The 18,916-nt window shown below is 42.8% G+C and overlaps 1 long non-coding RNA gene across 1 annotated transcript; it reads left to right on the top strand.

The window, feature by feature from the left end:
- Window positions 1-566: 566 nt before the first annotated feature.
- LOC119422586 lies at window positions 567-8,342 on the top strand. Its single transcript, XR_005187426.1, has 3 exons — window positions 567-698; window positions 915-1,044; window positions 8,278-8,342. It is a non-coding gene; the product is annotated as an uncharacterized LOC119422586 (long non-coding RNA).
- The last annotated feature ends 10,574 nt before the right edge of the window (window positions 8,343-18,916 follow it).

Raw genomic sequence — 18,916 nt, 5'->3', positions numbered from 1 at the left:
ACCTGTAAAGCTGATTAATTATGTTGTTATTTTCATATTTTGCCAAACTAATGTAAATGTTTGATGTTAAACTTTGATTCTGTAAATAAATGGCCACATTCATTTTGATGGGTCAAAGATAAATAACGTCTCACGTTACATTTTATTAAATTCAATGCACGTTATATACAGTCCAGAAAAATGAAGAACCCGTTTAATGTATGAATATATCTCAGGATATGTTCATACTACACCTGTACCGCTACTCCCGCCAAACATTGACCATTAAAGTGCATTTATTAAGGAAAAGTTAAACTGACACACACCTTTGCTATAATGTTGAAAACAAATCATTGTTTTTAAGTGTTAATCTTGGTAAATTTCGAAGAACTGCGACAGCGAGTCCTGTGCGCGCTCCTGCAGCCGCCAATCGATTTGTGGTACGACACCGGCCCATGTTTCCCTGGGGTCAGCGATGAAGCATAATAAACGTGATTTATACACAGAACCGACTTATATATGATTTTTCCCTCTTCATTATGCTTTTTTTGGGACTGATGCGACTTATACTCCGGAGCGACTTATACGCCAGAAAATACGGTAGTCTGAAAGAATAAGAATGAATTTTTGCTTTATTGCAGAGCTTTGAATTGCAGTGGCCCAGGTGGACCTCCACACGTGAAGCTTGTTATCGAATGGGAACACAGCTCCAAAGAGTGGTGAGCATTTAAGTTTACACAAACAGAACAGCACGAGGGCACGCATGCTATCATAGAATGAAGCTTCTCTTTTTGATGCTGTGCATATGTGAAAGTTTTGCTAAATTGCCGGAATCTCTTTATAAGAAGACACAAACATGCACTCCCACTGATCCCAACACTCTATAAACTTTATTGGCCACTCAGTGGGGAACAATAAACTTGTTGTTGGTTCAGTTTGTTTGGCAGCATCCAGGAGGAGGTGGTAAAGGATACAGAGAGTGTGAAGAACCAACAACAACAACACCTTCAGCAGCATAGCTGCACCTTGAGTGAGTGCTTCCAGCTGTACACCAAAGAAGAGCAGGTAAGACTGAAGACAACAAGACTAACTAGAAAGTTCCTGGAGAAACTTTGATGGGGACTGCCAAGTGGTGGACATTTAAAAATTTTTATTTGACAGTTCTGTGTGTTGGGGTACGCTCTCAGCTACCAATACACCACATTTTAGCTCAATATGGCAGAAAAATAAAATAAAATAAAATCAATGAGTTATTGTCATTTTTTCTTTAAAGTGATGGTAGCCATCTTGGATTTTTGATTTGGATTCAGTATGTGATGGAGAAGGTCAGGGAGTGGTGGCGCAGAGGTTAGAGAAGATGCGCCTGTGATCGGAAGATCGCTGGTTCAACGCCCTGGACTGACAACATCAAAAATGTGGGTGGGAAAGCTGAAGCACCCACACCTCCCTCCACCCTCATTTGCCCCATTCTGGGACATTGAGCAAGCCCCTTAACCCCCACCATCTGTTCCCCCGGGCACCCTAGATAGCAGCACTCTGCTCCACACTGCTGTGGTAGCTCGGTGGTCTGTGGTTGCATCAGGAAAGGTGGTTAATTTGAGCCAGATCCTGTTGGAACAAGATCCGGGAATTCCCTCATTTTCAACATGTGCATTCCGGCAACTGTTCGATCAGATCCATCACCTCATATCTCCGCCCAAAAAAGCCCAAAGTCATCGCGCATTTTTATTTTTATTATTTATTAAACATACAACGACAGGAGACATTGTCCATGTCTGTGGTGTGGATGTTACTGCTGCAGCTGGCGCACTAGCTCACGCACACACTGCTGCCAGCAGAGACACTGACCACATGTCCCGCGGGGATGAAGCATCTTCATCCACCTTCAGCTGTGTCTCAGATACCAAAGCAGCACAAATTAACATTTTAACGGCACAAACCACAAACTTAGCACTAACCACTCTGCATTTACTGGAATTTTTGACGTGGTGGAGTATCAGCTTCACTTTGATCAGCTGTGCGCCCTGTAGACAGTGCACGTTTTACACACAGGAACGTCTCCAAACAGGTCTGCAGAGTGTGCACAACTGCCAATGTGTCAGTACTCCTGCATACATTTCAAAGATAATAAATAAAAAAGCTTACAGTTAAAAAAAAAAAAAAATAGATTGAAATGTTTCATGTGTATTATTCACATCAAGTTTCAAAATTAGTCAAAATAACAGCAACCAAAATATCGAAAAGACAATTTATTATCTAAAATAAATGGATGGATTGTCCTTAGCTGGACACAATTGAAGCAGAGGTAATAGAGATTGGAGCAGAACAACACGCAGGACTGAATTCAGCTGAGAAGAGTTCAGGTAGGACATTGAAGTTTGTGTGTGTGTGTGTGTGTGTGTGTGTGTTGGGGGGGGGTGTTGGCGGTATTGGGACGCTTGACAGAATCGGAGCTGCTCTATTCACTGCTATCTAAAAGAGTAATTTCAATTCAACCTTTATTTATACAGGTTGTTAGTCTCATTGAGCCTCGAGGACTCATTTTTTAAGAGAGACCTGTTTTTAATCAAATGTTTACAGATGTTAAACAACCTGTTAAAATACACCGAAATGCAGGAAATGGCATCTCTTTTATTCCATATTTTCTGGGGGAGGACCCATGGACCCCACCCCTCCCCCCCACCGGACCACCTGCTTTTTGTGTTCCAGCATCAATTGGTTTACAAATTAAGCCCTGGTCAAGAAGGGCATCCGGCATAAAAACAATTGCCAAGTCTTCGTGTGACTTAGTTCGCTGTAGCGACCCCTAAAGTAGGGAGAAGCCGAAATAATAGTAAAAATGTTATGGAAAAGGTTCTCAGCTATAACTTCACCAAATTTCAGTTCTATGTGTAAAAATAGCTGAGTTAAAGCCATTTAAATGTAGCTTTGGTTGCCATCTTGGCGTTTTTATTTGAATTCATTATTTAATGGGTATTGCTTTCAGCTTTCATCACACCAAATTTCAGCTCATAATCTCTAAAAATGGCTGATAGTATTTTGCCTTTAAACTCAGGTGGCCTTCTTGAAATTTGGTTTGCAACCAGAGTCATTAGGGATTGTTCTTAGCTACCAGTACACCAAATTTTAGGTGAATAGCTCTAAAAAATGACTGACTTAAAGCCATTTGAAATTAACTTTGGCGACCATCTTGAATTTTTAGATTTGAATTCAGAATGTGTTGTGCATCACTGCCAGCTACCACCACACCAAATTTCAGCTCAATATCAACAGTTGATCGAGTTATTATATTTTTGCTTTTTTTAGCTTAGGTGGCCATCGTGGATATGTGATTTGCATTTGGAATGTATAACAACTCGCTCTCCACTACAAACATACCAAATTTCAGCTCAATATCTCAAAGAATGACTGAGTTATAGTCAACTTTTGTTTTCTGGGGCAGCTGTGGAAGCCATATTGAATCAAAATGGCTCCAAATGTTAATCAGTTCTAGAGATACATCCGGTGATTACATTGTGTGTTTTAAAATAATCCAACAAACTGTTCATGAGATATGTTGCTAACAGACAGACAATATAAGTTTACATGTATTTCTAAATGTGTGTTTCTGAAGTCAATTCAGAGGTGTGTGTGTGTGTGTGTGTGTGTGTGTGTGTGTGTGTGTGTGTGTGTCCTTGTTTGTGTGTGTGTGTGTGGGGGGGGGGGACACAGTGATACAGATTCCTGAAAAAAGTGGGAGGATCTTGGTTCAAACAAACAGCTGCTGTTTAAAAACTATAAAGTCTTTTGAAGAAATTCTTGAAGCATTAGTGAGACAAGGCAAGAGATTGGTTCACACTCATGTGCCTTTTCACAATTTTACAGCACTAGGGTACAACTTCCTGTCAGACACAGGAAGTAGCAGTAAGCATTGGTTACCTATGGTAGCGGAGCACGGACCACGGTTTATTTGAAAATAATTTGTGACCAGTTTAGCAGACGAAACACTGTTTTTGTTTTGTTTACATTTATTTAACAACCATAAAGTTTACTAAAATAGCCTTGTGGAGTTCAGGTTAGAGTTACATTCGGGCCTAAAAAAATCTGACCCGGCCCGAGCCCATAGGCATTTTGTCCAAGCCTGACCCAACTAATTAACTGTAATTAGAGGCCCGAACCCAAAAAAAAAAAAAAAAAAAAAGAAGCTTTTCCTGCAAAGCAAATCGATTTGACTTGATATTTTAAAAATGTATTTTAAAGAAAGGAAGAAATGGTGAATGGAAGAAATTATAGAGAAATTCTTGAAAGAAACCTATTTGAGTCTTCTAGGGAGAGGAGATGGACAGAGGTTCACCTTCCAGCAGGATAAGGACCCTTAACACAAACTGAAGCAATGCCTAAGTGGTTTAGATACAAAACAGAGTGAATCCTGCAAGGGTGGCTGCTTTTGTGACTACCTGGAGTTAGGCCTGTCACAGTAAACAATAAATCAATTAATTGCATGATAAATGAAAATTATCGACCTCATTTTCATTTATCTGCTTTATCATTTCTTCGAGTCTCTCTCTTTCTACTGAAGACACGGCTCAACTCCGGTGCTCTTCACTGACCCCTCCCTTTCTATTTTCTCTTTAAAATCTGTTTTAACCATCCAAAATCGTGTTTTTGGATCATTAAAAGCAGCTAAGCTGAGAAGCTAAGTTACAAGCTAAGCTAACAGGCTGACCTCGGAAAAAACCTCCTTCTTGTTGCTCTCTCCCTTGGCATCCATCCTCTGGTTCAAACAGTCTTATACTGCAATCCAGTGGTCAAAAAAGTTACAATACTCAAAACAAATCAACATTTCTTATAAAATTTAACGATTATTAATTATTGTTAAATTTCAAACAATATTATTGTTTATTGCAATAATTAATGAGACCATTAATCGCCCAGCAAAATTTGTTGTGACAGTGTAGATGAACAGATGCTGGGATATATTCATCATTTAACACGGATTCCTCATTTTTCTGGACTGAATAAAACGTGCATTGAATTTAAGGAAATGCAAACGTGAGACGTCATTTATGTTGACCCATCAAAATGAATGCGGTCATTTATTTACAGAATCAAACTTTAACATCAAACATTTACATTAATTTGGCAAATTATGAAAATAACAACATAAGCAATCAATCAGGAAAAATCATACGGCCATGATTTTTCCGTTGCTGCACCACAGACATTTATAAACTGTACAATTATGATCTTTTACCCACATGAATGTGGGTGAGCATTTTACACCGACATTTCTAAAATATCTGGAAGAATTTCTACTTGATAGAAAAGTTTAAAGATGGAAAAAAGTTTAGAGGGAGTAAGATGGTGTGTGAGGGAAATTAAGTGTTCACCAGAATCGACACTCTCCGGCTTTCTTCAGCTTTTCCTTACAGTACACTTAGGTGATGAAATCGGCTCCTTTACCTGGAGATGTCTCAGGTGAGATTCCGTTTAACGCACCCTTTCAGCGTCTCAGTAGGATGCTGTTACTCGTCCGAAGTAATGGCGAGGCTCTGTTCGACACATATTCACCTCAGTGGAAAATGTTATAATCCCATGGAACTCAGAAGAGCTTTGTTGTCATGTCAGGAACTCCAACAGCACTCCATCAGAACTCAGCAGAACTTGTGTAGTTTACAGAACTCCCACAGAACTCTAGCAACTACTGAACTCCAGAACTCTTAGAACTCTGAGTAGATCAGGAAGTACTGACATTTTAAAGACTCTTTCCCGGTTCACTTTTGGGAGTTGTTCATTGGTCAGAAACGACCAGACGGGGTGTGTTTTGTGACGTAAGAGGTTAGAGACAGCGAGAATTGTTATGAGACAGATCAGAAATGTTCTCACAGACAGAGAGAGTTTTGTTTTGGCGTGTTTCAGAAACAGGTGCAAAACATCTATATTTACGTCTGAGAGGATTCTAAAACATGACAGTTTTAACATAACAACTTGTTTTTCGTTTGACTCCAACCTTGGGAACGCACACACTTGCTCATTCAAAGGCAGAAATCAGAAAATGCATAAACTCTGTAACAGCTTTTAACATGAGTTCTAACTTTGCATGAGAATAAAAATCATTACTCAGTTAATAAAATTGATTAGTTCACTGCAACATCTAAAATGGTTTGAACTAAGACACTTTGATTATCAACATTTGTGGTAGTAATGATAATAAAAAAGAGAGTGTTCTTTTCACTTGAATCTTCAAGAAAGAAAGTCTCAGGATGGGTGAACCTGTATTTATGGATTCAAATACATGAAATGACAGCTTCTGTCCCACAAGGTTCTTAAGGTCAAGAGTTTTGACCTTAGACTTAGTTTTGACGTAGGCCTAGTCCACTACATCAGGCCTACCTGGAGTGTTATAAAATGCAGTCTTTTGTACTTTTTGTAAGTTCAATAATCTCTTTCCATTTGCTAAGCTATTCTTTTTGCATTATCTCATTTTTATATAAAATCTCCTTTTTGAACACCTAAATATTTTGTGTACATGATGGCTTATTTTTGTTTGGGTTTTATTTGGTCCTGTTAATCTGATGAATTGACACCTTTGGTTTCATGTGTTTTGTGTGAAAATGTATTTATTTATATATTTATTTTTTATTTACCCTTTATTTACACAAGTAGTCTCATTGAGTCACGAGAACTCATTTTCAAGAGACCTGTTTTTGGGAGCAGATAGTGGGGGTTAAGGGTCTTGCTCAAGGGCCCAGAGTGGGACAAATGAGGGTGGAGGCAGGTGTGGATGCTTCACCTTTTTCACCCACATTTTGATGTTGTCAGTCTGGGGAGTTTAACCTGTGACTTTCTGATCATAGGCCCGTCTTCTCTAACCTCTGCGCCACCACTCCACCACATTGAATGTGTTTCACAGCAGAATGAGTTTTTAGTTGTGGACGAACAAGGTTAAATAAAACATTATCAGTTCTTGTTACTTGAGATGGCTAATTTTTGTAAAGAGCACTTCTGTACAAACTAGTCTCTTTTTTACGATTTCTAGCTATTGTCATTATGTTTCTTCAAGTGTCAACAGTGAGAGAATGATGAGAAATATAATCAGATTGACTGGAATTTCAGATGATGCATCTCAGTTTTCTTTTTCATGCTCATCGACACTCGAGGAATAAAAGAGCACACAACCATGTTCAACAATCATCTGTCTTCTTGGAAAAATTGTGAAACAAGCACTCATATTTGCTCTTCTTGAGTTGAATGAAGCAATTCTGTTAACCCTGAAGCCTGCAGTGAACTGCAAGGACACACGATTACAGAGTTGCACATACATTTTCTTTTTTTTCTTATTGTGATTTGAACAAAAAAGGTTAAATCATGTCATCTGGACCCGTTTCTTTGAGGGAGAAACGTTTTGTCTTCCATCCGGAAGACTTCATCAGTCTACGGCCTGCCAACCAGATCTGTCCCATAAGTAGCCTTCATTGCCGTGTTTCAAGCCAACCTCCTGTTGGAATCTCAAAAGTAGGCTTTTAATACATGCAAAAGGACCCATTCGCCCAAAACAATTGATCATCATGTACAGCAATCAAATGTTTTAGGCCAGATGGCCGACTTGCTACTCACAGAAACAGCCTGAGGACTCAAAGGCCAAAATGGTTCAGGAAAAAGGTTGACGAAACATTTCTCCCTCAAAGAAACTGGCCCAGATGACATGATTTAACCTTTTTTGTTGTTATCTACCTGGATGATTGAGTTTACAACCTATGTTAATTTGGTTAAAAGACAAATCTCAGGGAGACGAGGCAACCTAATTGCTTGATCTCTTCAGATGACAAAATTTAACATTTTGGGCTGCGCCTCAAGGGGGAAGGCCTAGTGTTTTGAAATAAGGCTAATGAGTCCCAGCCTGCTGTAATGACAGTAAATGTCCATGTTGAGTTTGAAGCCCCTCACCTTGAGACAGGTGCTGCAGGCAGGACATTATTGATTGCTGATAAAGCAGAGAGAAAAAAGCCGACCTCAGGTTGAAGGCATTTTTCCTATTGGGTCTAAAGTTTAGAATAATAAACAAGTATTTAAAGTGGTAAATTGTGTATGCTCTAAAACAAGAATTTTCATCATTCCTTGATGCTTTTTGTCAACACAAGAAAGAGTTGAAAAATTAGTCAGTCGCAAGGGGAACAAGAACAGAGATGTATTGAAGTGTTCCTCTGAAAACACATTCATCTTTCATTCACGGTTATTTAAAAACATTTTGTTTTATCTTGGTCTGTAAAGTTTAGTTTTTGTAACCATTTGATTGATTGCTGATTCTGCTGCTTCCAGCTTGCACCAGATGATGCCTGGAAGTGCCCCCACTGTAAGCAGCTTCAGCAGGGCATGGTGAAGATGAGCCTGTGGACGCTGCCTGACATACTCATCCTCCACTTGAAGCGCTTCAGACAGGTACAGTCATTTATCCCATTTGGTTGGATGGCTGCTCTAATCACTATTCCTAAGGTGCTCCTTAGATACAATGCAGTACAGTGCTGTAGTTGTGGTTGTGCCAATATAAAAACAACAGAAAATTGTTATCCAAGAAGCATTGTTGCTACAGGACTTGCAGCAGTGATGGCCGACTTGCTGGCAAGCCTCATATACAAAGTATTTGGTTCTTGCCACTTCCAAAGCTGATTATTCAGGGAGAGAAATGTACGGTAATTGTTGGATTCGACTTTTGGGCCAAGTTGGTTTTGACTGGCCAAATGTAAACAGTATTTCTTATATCTGTTCATAATACTTTGTTGGTGAAAACAAGCTGACAGAGGAGCACACTGATCCTATACTAGTGACTGGAGTCCCTGAATATGTATGTCCATACATCCATTATGTTTTGCGTGCTTTTTACTTTCTGTCAGAAACTAACAGGAGCACTGAACGTCTTTTTCAACCTGCCCGTGCTAAGAGAGAAGGACATGTTAGACTGGTACAGGACATGTACAAGGACAGTAGGACATGTCAGACTGGTACAGAACATGCATGAGAACAGCAGGACATGTTAGACTGGTACAGGACATGCATGAGGACAGCAGGACATGTTAGACTGGTACAGGACATGCATGAAGACAGCAGGACATGTTAGACTGGTACAGGGCATGCATGAGGACAGCAGGCCATGTTAGACTGGTACAGGACATGCATGAGGACAGCAGGATATGTTAGACTGGTACAGGACATGTACGAGGACAGCAGGACATGTTAGACTGGCACAGGACATGTATGAGGACAGCAGGACAGTGGTGCAATGTGCTTCAGAAGTGACACAGAGCTTCAAGGTGGATGTGGGTGTGCATCAAGGATCAGCTCTGAGCCCCTTCTTGTTTGCTCTGGTGATGGACCGACTAACAGATGAAGTCAAGCAGGAAGCCCCGTGGACTATGATGTTTGCAGATGACTGTGATCTGTGGTGAGAACAGGAAACAGGTGGAAGGGAACTTGGAGAGGTGGATGTATGCACTTGAAAGAAGAGGAATTAAAGTCAGCTGTAGTAAGACAGAGTACATGTGTGATTGAGAAGGAGGCTGGTGGAGGAGAGAGGTTACAAGGAGCAGAGGTCACAAAGGTGCAGGACTTCAAGTACTTAGGTCGTTTTCACACCAGATAGTCCGGTAGACTCGGTTCGGGACCAATATTCATGACCTTTTGTTTACATTTGAGCTGGTGCGTTTGCATTCACACTGCACTGTGTAGTCGAGTCAACCTGTTGAACCAACCTATTCCCCCGCTCACCTGTGGGGGCGCTGCACCAAGAACTACTGAAAGAAACGACACAAAAACCTCTTAAAACACGTGTTCCTCTTCTTCTGTAAATAAAAATAAAAAGGAAGTGGCATCAAGTTTTAGCAGTTTTAGGAGTTATATTTTGTCATTTTTCAAAAATGGACTTAGCATGAGCAGAAGATGAGACAGAAGACCATGGAGAATATTGTTTTTCCACATAAGGCAGCTGACGGCTCCATATAAGGTAAGAGGAATGCGTGTTTGTTTACCCTGCGGAGTGGGACCGGTCTGTTTACATTCACACTGTACTCGAACCGTGCTGGAGTTCGCTTCTACCGGACCGAGACCTAGGTTTTAGCCCGGGCCAGAGTTCGCCTTTTTGTTCCGTGACAGATTTTGATGGTGCGTTCACACCTCCCTAAACGAACCGGACTTTCTAGGAAAACGAGCTAGAGTTCGATTAAAGCGGACTAAACTGGGCTAGTGTGAATGCCCCCTTAGTGTCCATTGTCCAGGAAATTGGGGAATTTGGTGAAGAGGTGAAAGAGATTATCCCGGCAGGATGGAGTGGATGGAGAAAAGTTTCAGGAGTGATTTGTGACAAAATGGTGTCAGAAGAAGAAGAAAAACTAGAAAGATCCTAGAAAACTTTGACAGAGACTGCAACATGGTGGCCATTTTAAAATGTTGATAACAAAAATGCTTACGTTTTCATATGTAACATGTATGTGTGTCTTAAAAAGATGTGGTAGGAAGAGTTTGTTCGATGACTTACTGAGTTTTGTTCAGAGACCTCTTCACTCTAGGTCAGTGACCTCACTGTGGCAGAAGTTGTTGAGCTCTGTCAGTGTTTTTCAATAAGAGAAATGGCATCTTTGCAAATTACATCGCCATAGTAACTTGAAATGCCAGTAAACATAATAACACATATCACAATACCAATCAGATCGTTTTGATATAAAATTTGCGGGGGTACACATTGCAGTTTGGGCCATATTCAATTCAATTCAGTTTATTTATATAGCGCCAAATCACAACAAAGTTGTCTCAGGGCACTTTACAGAAACATTCACATACATAAAAGCCAATTAGTAAAGTTCTCTATCTAAGGAATCCAGCAGACAAGTTGAATCTTGGCTTCGTTGCAGTCTTCCATCCTGAGCAAGCACAGTGGCAACAGTGGAAAGGAAAAACTCCCTTTTAAAAGGAAGAAACTTCCAGCAGAACCAGGCTCAGGACAAACAGCCATCTGCTTTGACCAGCTGGTTGAGAGGACATGAATGAGAGACAGACAAACACAGAATGATAGGTCCAGGTATAGGTGCAGGTGCACCTGAAAGATAAAAAAAAAACACGTTAAGTATAGAACAAATAATTACAAATACAAAACAGGTTGAGTAAGTACAGAGTAAGTAAAGACAGTAGTACAGTGAAAATTGTGGTCAGTTTGTCCTCCAGCAGTCTAAGCCAATAGCAGCATAACTAAGGGACAGCTCAGGAAACCCAAGCCGACCCTAACTATAGGATTTAGCAAAAAGGAAAGTCTTAAGCCTAGTTTTAAAACTGGATAATGTCAGCCTCATGGACAGAGATTGGAAGTTGGTTCCACAAGAGAGGAGCCTGATAACTAAAAGATCTGCCTCCCATTCTGTTTTTGTAAATTCTAGGAACCACAAGTAAACCTGCAGTCTGAGAGTTAAGTGTTCTGTTAGGAAAATATGGAACAATAAGATCTGTAATATAAGATGGAGCCAGGTTGTTGAGAGCTTTGTAGGTTAGAAGTAAGATTTTGAATTCTATTCTGGATTTGACAGGGAGCCACTGGAGAGAAGCTAAAACTGGAGAAATATGATCTCTTCTACTAACTCCAGTTAAGACTCTGTCAGCAGCATTTTGGATCAACTGAAGACGTTTTAAAGAAGTATTTGGACATCCAGATAATAAACCATTGCAATAGTCCAGTCTAGATGTGACAAATGCATGGACCAGTTTTTCTGCATCATTTTTAGATAAGATGTTTCTAATTTTAGCGCTATTACGCAGGTGGAAGAAGGCAGTTCTAGTAACGTTTTTAATATGGGGGATAAAAGACATGTCCTGATCAAAAATTACACCAAGTTATTAAAGTTGATAAAAGAGCAGAACCCTTTTCAGGTGGATAATAATAGGGTGCTGCCTTTCTAGGCGGTCCTCAGTAAGTGGCGAGCTGGTCAGGTGCTGTGATTTGTCGTTGCAGCGAATTGATCTGCTTCTGGCATGGACATTTTTTAGACATTTTCTTGTCAGTACTGGGCCTCTCCACAGGGTTTTGTGGAATTATAATAACTTTTTCTAAATCTTAGACAGAAAACCAGAGTGCACGGATATGAGTAACTTTTCCAGTCCTCATTAAAAAATTAAACATATAAAAAAAAATGTCTGTATATTTCTATTTCTGGTTATTCCGTCCATTTACATTTTTCTAACTTTATATACAACTTTTGAACCTCGCCAGCAATATTACTTCTGCTAAAAAGTCATTAGTAAGCCTGTTAGATGCCTGTATTTCAGTACACGTTGAAATGGAATACAGTGACTTTAATATTTTACTGATTTTTCATCCAGCTGCAGACCTTTGTTGAATACTAAAAGGCTTTTCTTTCTAAACCCATCATAAAACTCACAGTTATGGCTTCATATTTGATGTTTAAATAGGTTTGAATTAAATTTGCCAATGCATTTTATCCTTTGTTAAAATGACTCATTGCCCTTAATTCACATCTACATCCAATTTGTCCAAACATTGCTGTTATCTGTTCAGCTGACAGTTCATTTCCAGGAACTTTCCGTTAAACTAAATTTCTCACATTTTATTCAAATCATTCTCGGATTTGATGCAATTTCATTTCATTTCACTATGCATGAGTGTCAAAGTTGCTGGGAGCAGAAAACATCAAAGCTTGATCTTTTTCTTTCTGTGTCTGAGTTCAGACCAGCATACCAAGCATGAACGTGAGGCATTTAACCCACGGCACACTGTGTTGCTGCAATGTGCCACGGTCAAGCAATGTTCACCACAATTCCCTCAAAAAGCTTTGTTTACCCGCACTCTCACAGCTATTTTCATTTGTAAAAAATATTTTTGTGATGCCTTTGTTCGTCCCAAGATTTAATAAATTTATACTAATAAAACTACTGGCACCCAGATGTTGATCTACACAAAACAGGCTCTAGAGCAATGTGGATATCCTAACTGGGCCTTCCTGAAAGCAGAGAAGAAACCCAAACAGGACTCCAGTCAGCCATCAGGTGAAAAGGAGGAACCCAGACCCAGACCAGTGGTCATTCCGTATGTTGAGGGGGTATCAGAGAAACTGAGACGTTTATTTTCTAAACATAACGTCCCAGTGGCTTTTAAACCCCAAAATACATTACGGCAAAAACTGGTTCATCCCAAAGATCCAGTCCCCCGGCACAAACAGAGTAATGTTGTGTATGCTGTTCAGTGTCAGGAGGGCTGTGATCAGTCTTACATCGGGGAAACTAAACAGCCACTGGCCAAAAGGATGGCCCAGCACAGAAGATCAACATCATCAGGCCAGGATTCTGCGGTCTACACTCATCTCCAGCCCAGCGGTCACTCTTTCAAGGATGAAGATGTTCACATCCTGGACAGAGAGGAACGATGGTTTGAGAGAGGAGTAAAGGAGGCCATCTTTGTGAAAAGAAATCGTCCATCATTAAACAGGGGTGGAGGCCTCCAGGTTCAACTGTCCCCCTCTTACAATGCTGTGATTGCTAGTATCACTCAGCCCTCTGTGAGTAGTAAACAGCCATCAGTGTGCTAATGACCCATTGTTAGGCTGATGGTCCTTCTTGAGCATGTGATCAGCTGGTTTTGGTTGTCAGCAGCAAACTGGTTGATCCACTTTGTGAAGGTGCTATTTAAGAGACTGAGCTGAAAACAGCACCTCAGACTGAGGAAGTCTCTTGGATGAGAGACTAAACGTTTCTAGATTTTTTTTGCTTTGTTTTGTTTTTTGGTTTTTTGAATGTCCAGAGGACCAGATTGAACTTTTTTGGACTAGAGAAATAGCATTTTTTGCAAAAATAAAACGAGTATTGAGTGCTAAATGTCAGCTAAAACTTTGAAATAGTTGATGTTCAGTTCTTACAGCTACAAGTAGCAAAAGGCTGGCTAAAAATGTTGGTTACGTACTGTAACCCTAGATTCTATGATTATAGGCATAGCCCTTTAAGGCTGTCACGGGTGGGTTTTATCCCGTCACGTGAAGCGTAGCACTGAAAACTTTAGTCCACGCCCACCTGTTGTGTGGGCCTCACCCGGTCCGTATAAATTACGTTGAGAGCAGGTAATCGGCTCCCAAATAGCTTTTTCTTTGGCCATTTAGGAGCCAGTGAGGCCCAGTGCTTAAAGGGCTACGCCTATACTCATAAAATCTGGGGTTACAGTACATAACCAACGTTCTATTTCGTATAGGCTTCGCCCTTTAAGGCTGTTGCTTGTGGGTTAAAGGCGAAGCAGGATGTAGTCTATGCCTCACTGGGTCCGTTCAGACACAATATGAAGCACCTACTTGCACCAAAAAACATTTCAACACTCAGCCTTCTATGGGCGTAATTACGCACTGCGTAATTACGCGTTGTTCTATGAAATTATCTTAAACAAAGTACAGGTTCAGGGGAATGGTTGAAGCAATGAATAAACACTCACAGGCTGTTTCTGCTAGAATAATAAGTGTCATTTTATTAAACCGCCACAGATATAGCGAAGCAAAGCACAAGTACATTCAGTACAAATCAAAGATTGATGTAAAAGCCCCTCACCGTAACACCAGACCGGGAAGCCGTTTCAGTCCGAGTGAAAAGATAACATCAATTGGCTGGTCATCGGATCAGGATCCACAGCAGACTTCAACTCTTATTCTGAGTGTTACACTTTTATACTCCCCCTCTGGCCGGATGACGTGCAAGCAGAGCGAAACATGTTTACCAGTTATCAAGGCAATTGTGCAGCAGAGCGATGGCTCATAAAAACATGTCTTTCAAACCCAAGGCCGTTGCGTACGAGCCTGATGGATGTAAGACATGTTTGTAGAAAACTCCAGGTCGTTGTAACCGCCAGACGGGCCAAGTCTTTCAGTAAGAACCTTCCCGGAGGCTCATCGCTATATTCCTTTGAAGCACATCACCTTCTACAGCACAAGACCTGGTTTGCACAGATAAGATGCATATAAAATGAGTATAAAATAAGTATAAATTGACATAAAAGCATCAAAATAATCATTCTTATATCACGCGTTCCATGCACAGGAGCGCCCCAGATATAATAGAGCAGATAAACAGCTCTTCAATATGATTGGATTAATAGTAATGAACTGATTAGTAAACAAATGAACTGATTGGTAACAGTAGTCATGAACTGATTGGTAACAATAGAACAAAAACAGCAGTCACAGAATTTGTGACTTATAATAAATATCTCACACTGTAATTGCATGCAGTCAATTGTGAGTTTAAACAGAAATTCCATGAAAACATTAAGATTTATTCTGTTATGGCGCTAAGGACAGAATGCGCCATGGAACCAGAAACATCATGCAAATAAAAGTGGATAAATGAGCAAGGTGGCGACCATGCAACTGCAGTGTAAATATCCTGCACTGTCATACGATTATGCAAAGCTGTCTAAGATGCAATTCCTCTGGTCATGCACTGTCATACCATTATGCAAAGCTGTCGAAGATGCAATTCCTCTGGTCGAATGCACCCTGAGGTTCTCAGGAAGCTCTAAACCTGATGGTCTGTAAGCTTCAGAAATGGCCTCACACAGCCAGTGTGACAGACGCTGGATGGATAACGGGCGACCTGCAGAGGCGTCTCTATAATGTACAAACAGACATTGAGTTTGGCGCAGTGTGGCCGTGCGTGTTATGTAACAAGCAAAGCGCACGCACAGGGCAGAGGAGATGAAAAGATGCTTCTTCTTCTGATTTGTGAGGGGGAGGGAAAACCCCTGTAACGTTATCGTTCTCGATTTAAATGAACTCGTGATGTTTTTAGGCATAAAAGCTGGGTTAGGTCTCAACACAGCTGAGCTGCCATCAGCTTGAACTCTGAGGCACGACGGGGCAGCAGAGAGTGCAGATAAATCACTCACTCTCTTTGCAGATGTCAAAGCCAACAACAGGGCTATTTTGAGTGACAGGAATTTGATTGAAACCTGATCCAAGGGCTCAAAAGGAGCTTTTTGGAGCTTCCGTTGTGCGGATCGCCCCTGGACATTATGTCCACTCCTCTGTTCAGGACGCTGGGGATGTACACTGCTCTGATGGAGAGCAGGTTTTTGTGTGCCCAACAAATCAGCTGCCTTGCAGTGTGTGTAACATTTGGGCTGAGCGCACGCCCCCCTGCCGGTTTATGTAAGCTGCAGTCACCTTGTTGTCTGTGTGGATCAGAACATGTTGATTCTGCAGCAAGGGAGCGAAAAGTTGAATCACATTCACAACCGTGAGACATTCCAAAACGTTTATGTGAGCTGATGTGTGAGGTGGCCACAGCGCCCCCACCTCCTGAGACAGGCACGCTCCTCCCCAGCCTGACAGGGCTGCATCTGTGAAAACTGAGACATGTGACATAGGTCTGCTGATAGGAACTCCCTCTGACAGAGTGAGAGGATTTCCTCAGTGTTTCAGGTCGGTTCCCAATGAGGGGGGCACAGAAATAATTTGCCTCTTCTGCCGTACCGGATCTATGTGCAGGTGAGCGAACCATCTCTCAAGGCATCTCACGTGGAGTAAGCCCAGCGGAACCACAGCGTGAGCTGACGACATCGTTCCTAACAGTTTCATGATAGAAACAGCTGTTACTACTCTGCCGGGTTTTACGTGGCGGAGCTGGTCTTTTAGAGCTTTGGCTCTCGTCTGTAATAAACGGGCCCTCATAGTGACTGAGTTTAGCTTCACTCCCAGATAAATGATCATCTGGGCCGGGAGAACCGAACTCTTCTCCCAGTTTATGGTGAAACCCAGGTTTAACAGGTGTGACGTCAGCGTTTTGGTTTGCGCCGCTGCTTCCTGCCTGGATCGGGTCAGCAGCAGCAGATCGTCCAGGTAAAACAGAATTCTCATCCCTGCTCTGTGTAGCGGCTGCAGAGCCGTCTTCACGCATTTTGAAAACGTGTGTGGTGCGAGGGAGTAACCAAACGGGAGCCTGTTGTATTGGTACTGGGTCCCTTGGAAGGAGAAGCGCAGGAACTTTCTGTGTTTTGGAATGAGGTTGGAATGTGAAAATAGGCGTCTTTGAGATTGATGGAGGTAAACCAGTCGTTCTGGTGAATGCTGTCCAACAGCTGTCTGTTTGTCAGCATGTGAAACTGTCTTTCCATGATCGACTTGTTGAAAACGGATAAGTCCAAAATGGGTCTCATTCCTCCGGTCCTTTTCGGAACCAGGAAGTAACGTGAGTAAAACCCTGTGTTTATCTCTCCGTTGGGAACTCTGGAAATTACATTTTTTATCAGTAATTCCTGAACTTCTGCGTGAAGGGACGAGAGCTGTTCTGGAGATGACAGAACTGTCTCTATAATCCCTCTGAATGGTGGGGGTCGAGCTGCGAACTGCAGCTTGTAACCTCTGTTGATAAGACGGTTCATCCATCTGTTCAGGGAGCACACTCGCCTGCCACTCTGCGTAACACTCTGGGAGCGGGCACACATTTTTGTGTTGTATCATGTCTTTTATGGATGTCAGCCAAGTCAGGCTACCCACTGCCGTCATGTGTTGCGGAGACATACTCCGAGCGACCCATGGAGAGGCCCCCCAGGAAGGGCCCTGAGAGCGCCTCTGTGCCGTGCTCAGGCTGCGGGCTCATTACAGAGTTGATGTGAGCTAACGTGCACTGAGGAGAGGCGTGCATGCCTTTAGAAATGCAACGCCGTTTGGGTGGAGGCTACAGCTGGCGTAGGGAAATGTGTTTGTCCCCGCTGCGGTCAGAAGAAGCAGAACACAACCTGGGCTGAAAGTGAGGTTTTCTTCTGGGCTCGGTCTGCTGAAAAAATTCATTTTTAGCTGCTGGCGGAGCGGGGCGGGAGGATGTTGCTGCAGCTGTGGAGTGTCTCTGCTGCTGCCTCTGGCCACGACGATCTCTCCAGCAGGCGGGGGGGGGGGGGGGAAGTGCAGCTTCATCAGGTGGCGCACAGTCTCCGACACCTCTTCCGACTTCTTCGATTTTTCAAGCATGGCCTTGAAATTGGCCCTGAACAGCATGTCTGTCGTGATGGGGCCCTCCAGCATGTCTTTCTGCAGTTTCTCCGGCAAGGAGGGGGAGTGTCGGAGCCAGGTGGACCTCTGGATCATTGTCATCCAGGCTGGGATGTGCGACAGGCCGACAGCAGAGGAGGCGCACAGGTTGAGGATGACGTCAGATGCTTTGCAGAGCGAGCTCTTCGTCTCCTCAGGCAGGTCTGTGTCCTCCAGCCTTTTGGAGATGCTGTAGGCCAGCAGAGTGACATTGTTGTTCGCTGCGGCTGCCTGGAATGCACACTGGTGGGCTCGGTTGGAGAGTGACGTCACCGTCTGGTCGTGTTTCCCTGGAGGGACAGGATGCTGGTCTAACCTGGACACTTTTGCCCCGAGTGCTTCCGCCAGGCTTGGCTCTGGGTGGGGTATCGAGGGAAAATTCTGCTCAGTAAACCCCTCCACTCTGGTGATGGGAGCAAAGGTGGAGACGGGCGCTCTCAGTTTACCAGGTCCGACCACAGCCTCGTTCCTGTAGGACGTCACTGCTGGGAAACAAGGCCAGATGGGGTCAGGGCGGTGAGCAGGGGTGGAGCCAAACCTTCCCGCTAGATCATCCAATCTGGGCGGGGGGAGGAGAGGGACGGAAAGTCCCTTCGTGTCAGCCGCCTCCTGGATTATGCCAGGCATCGACGGCTGGGAGCGGTGTGGTCACTGATGCGGAAAGGCCCGGTGGGGGGGGGTGAGCATCTGCTCGGCCCCCACCCCCGTTCCAACACTACGCTCTCCGGGAGGGAATGAGCAGCGGGGCTTCTGCTGATATCGCACAGTCCCCCACCACGGAGAGGCACTCCTCGACATTAGCCTTGAACAAGGCTGCTCGCCTCTGCCTCTCCTCAGGAGGGAGGAGGTCACAGAGACGGCAGGATGGAGGCGAGGTCGGCGTGGCAGGGACCCTGGCATCCTTC

The sequence above is a fragment of the Nematolebias whitei genome, chromosome 16 (assembly GCF_014905685.2).
Source record: "Nematolebias whitei isolate Nwh7 chromosome 16, NemWhi1, whole genome shotgun sequence".
NCBI lineage: Eukaryota > Metazoa > Chordata > Actinopteri > Cyprinodontiformes > Rivulidae > Nematolebias > Nematolebias whitei.
Note: the sequence above shows the minus strand (reverse complement) of the source record. Positions and strands in the feature narration are given on the sequence as shown.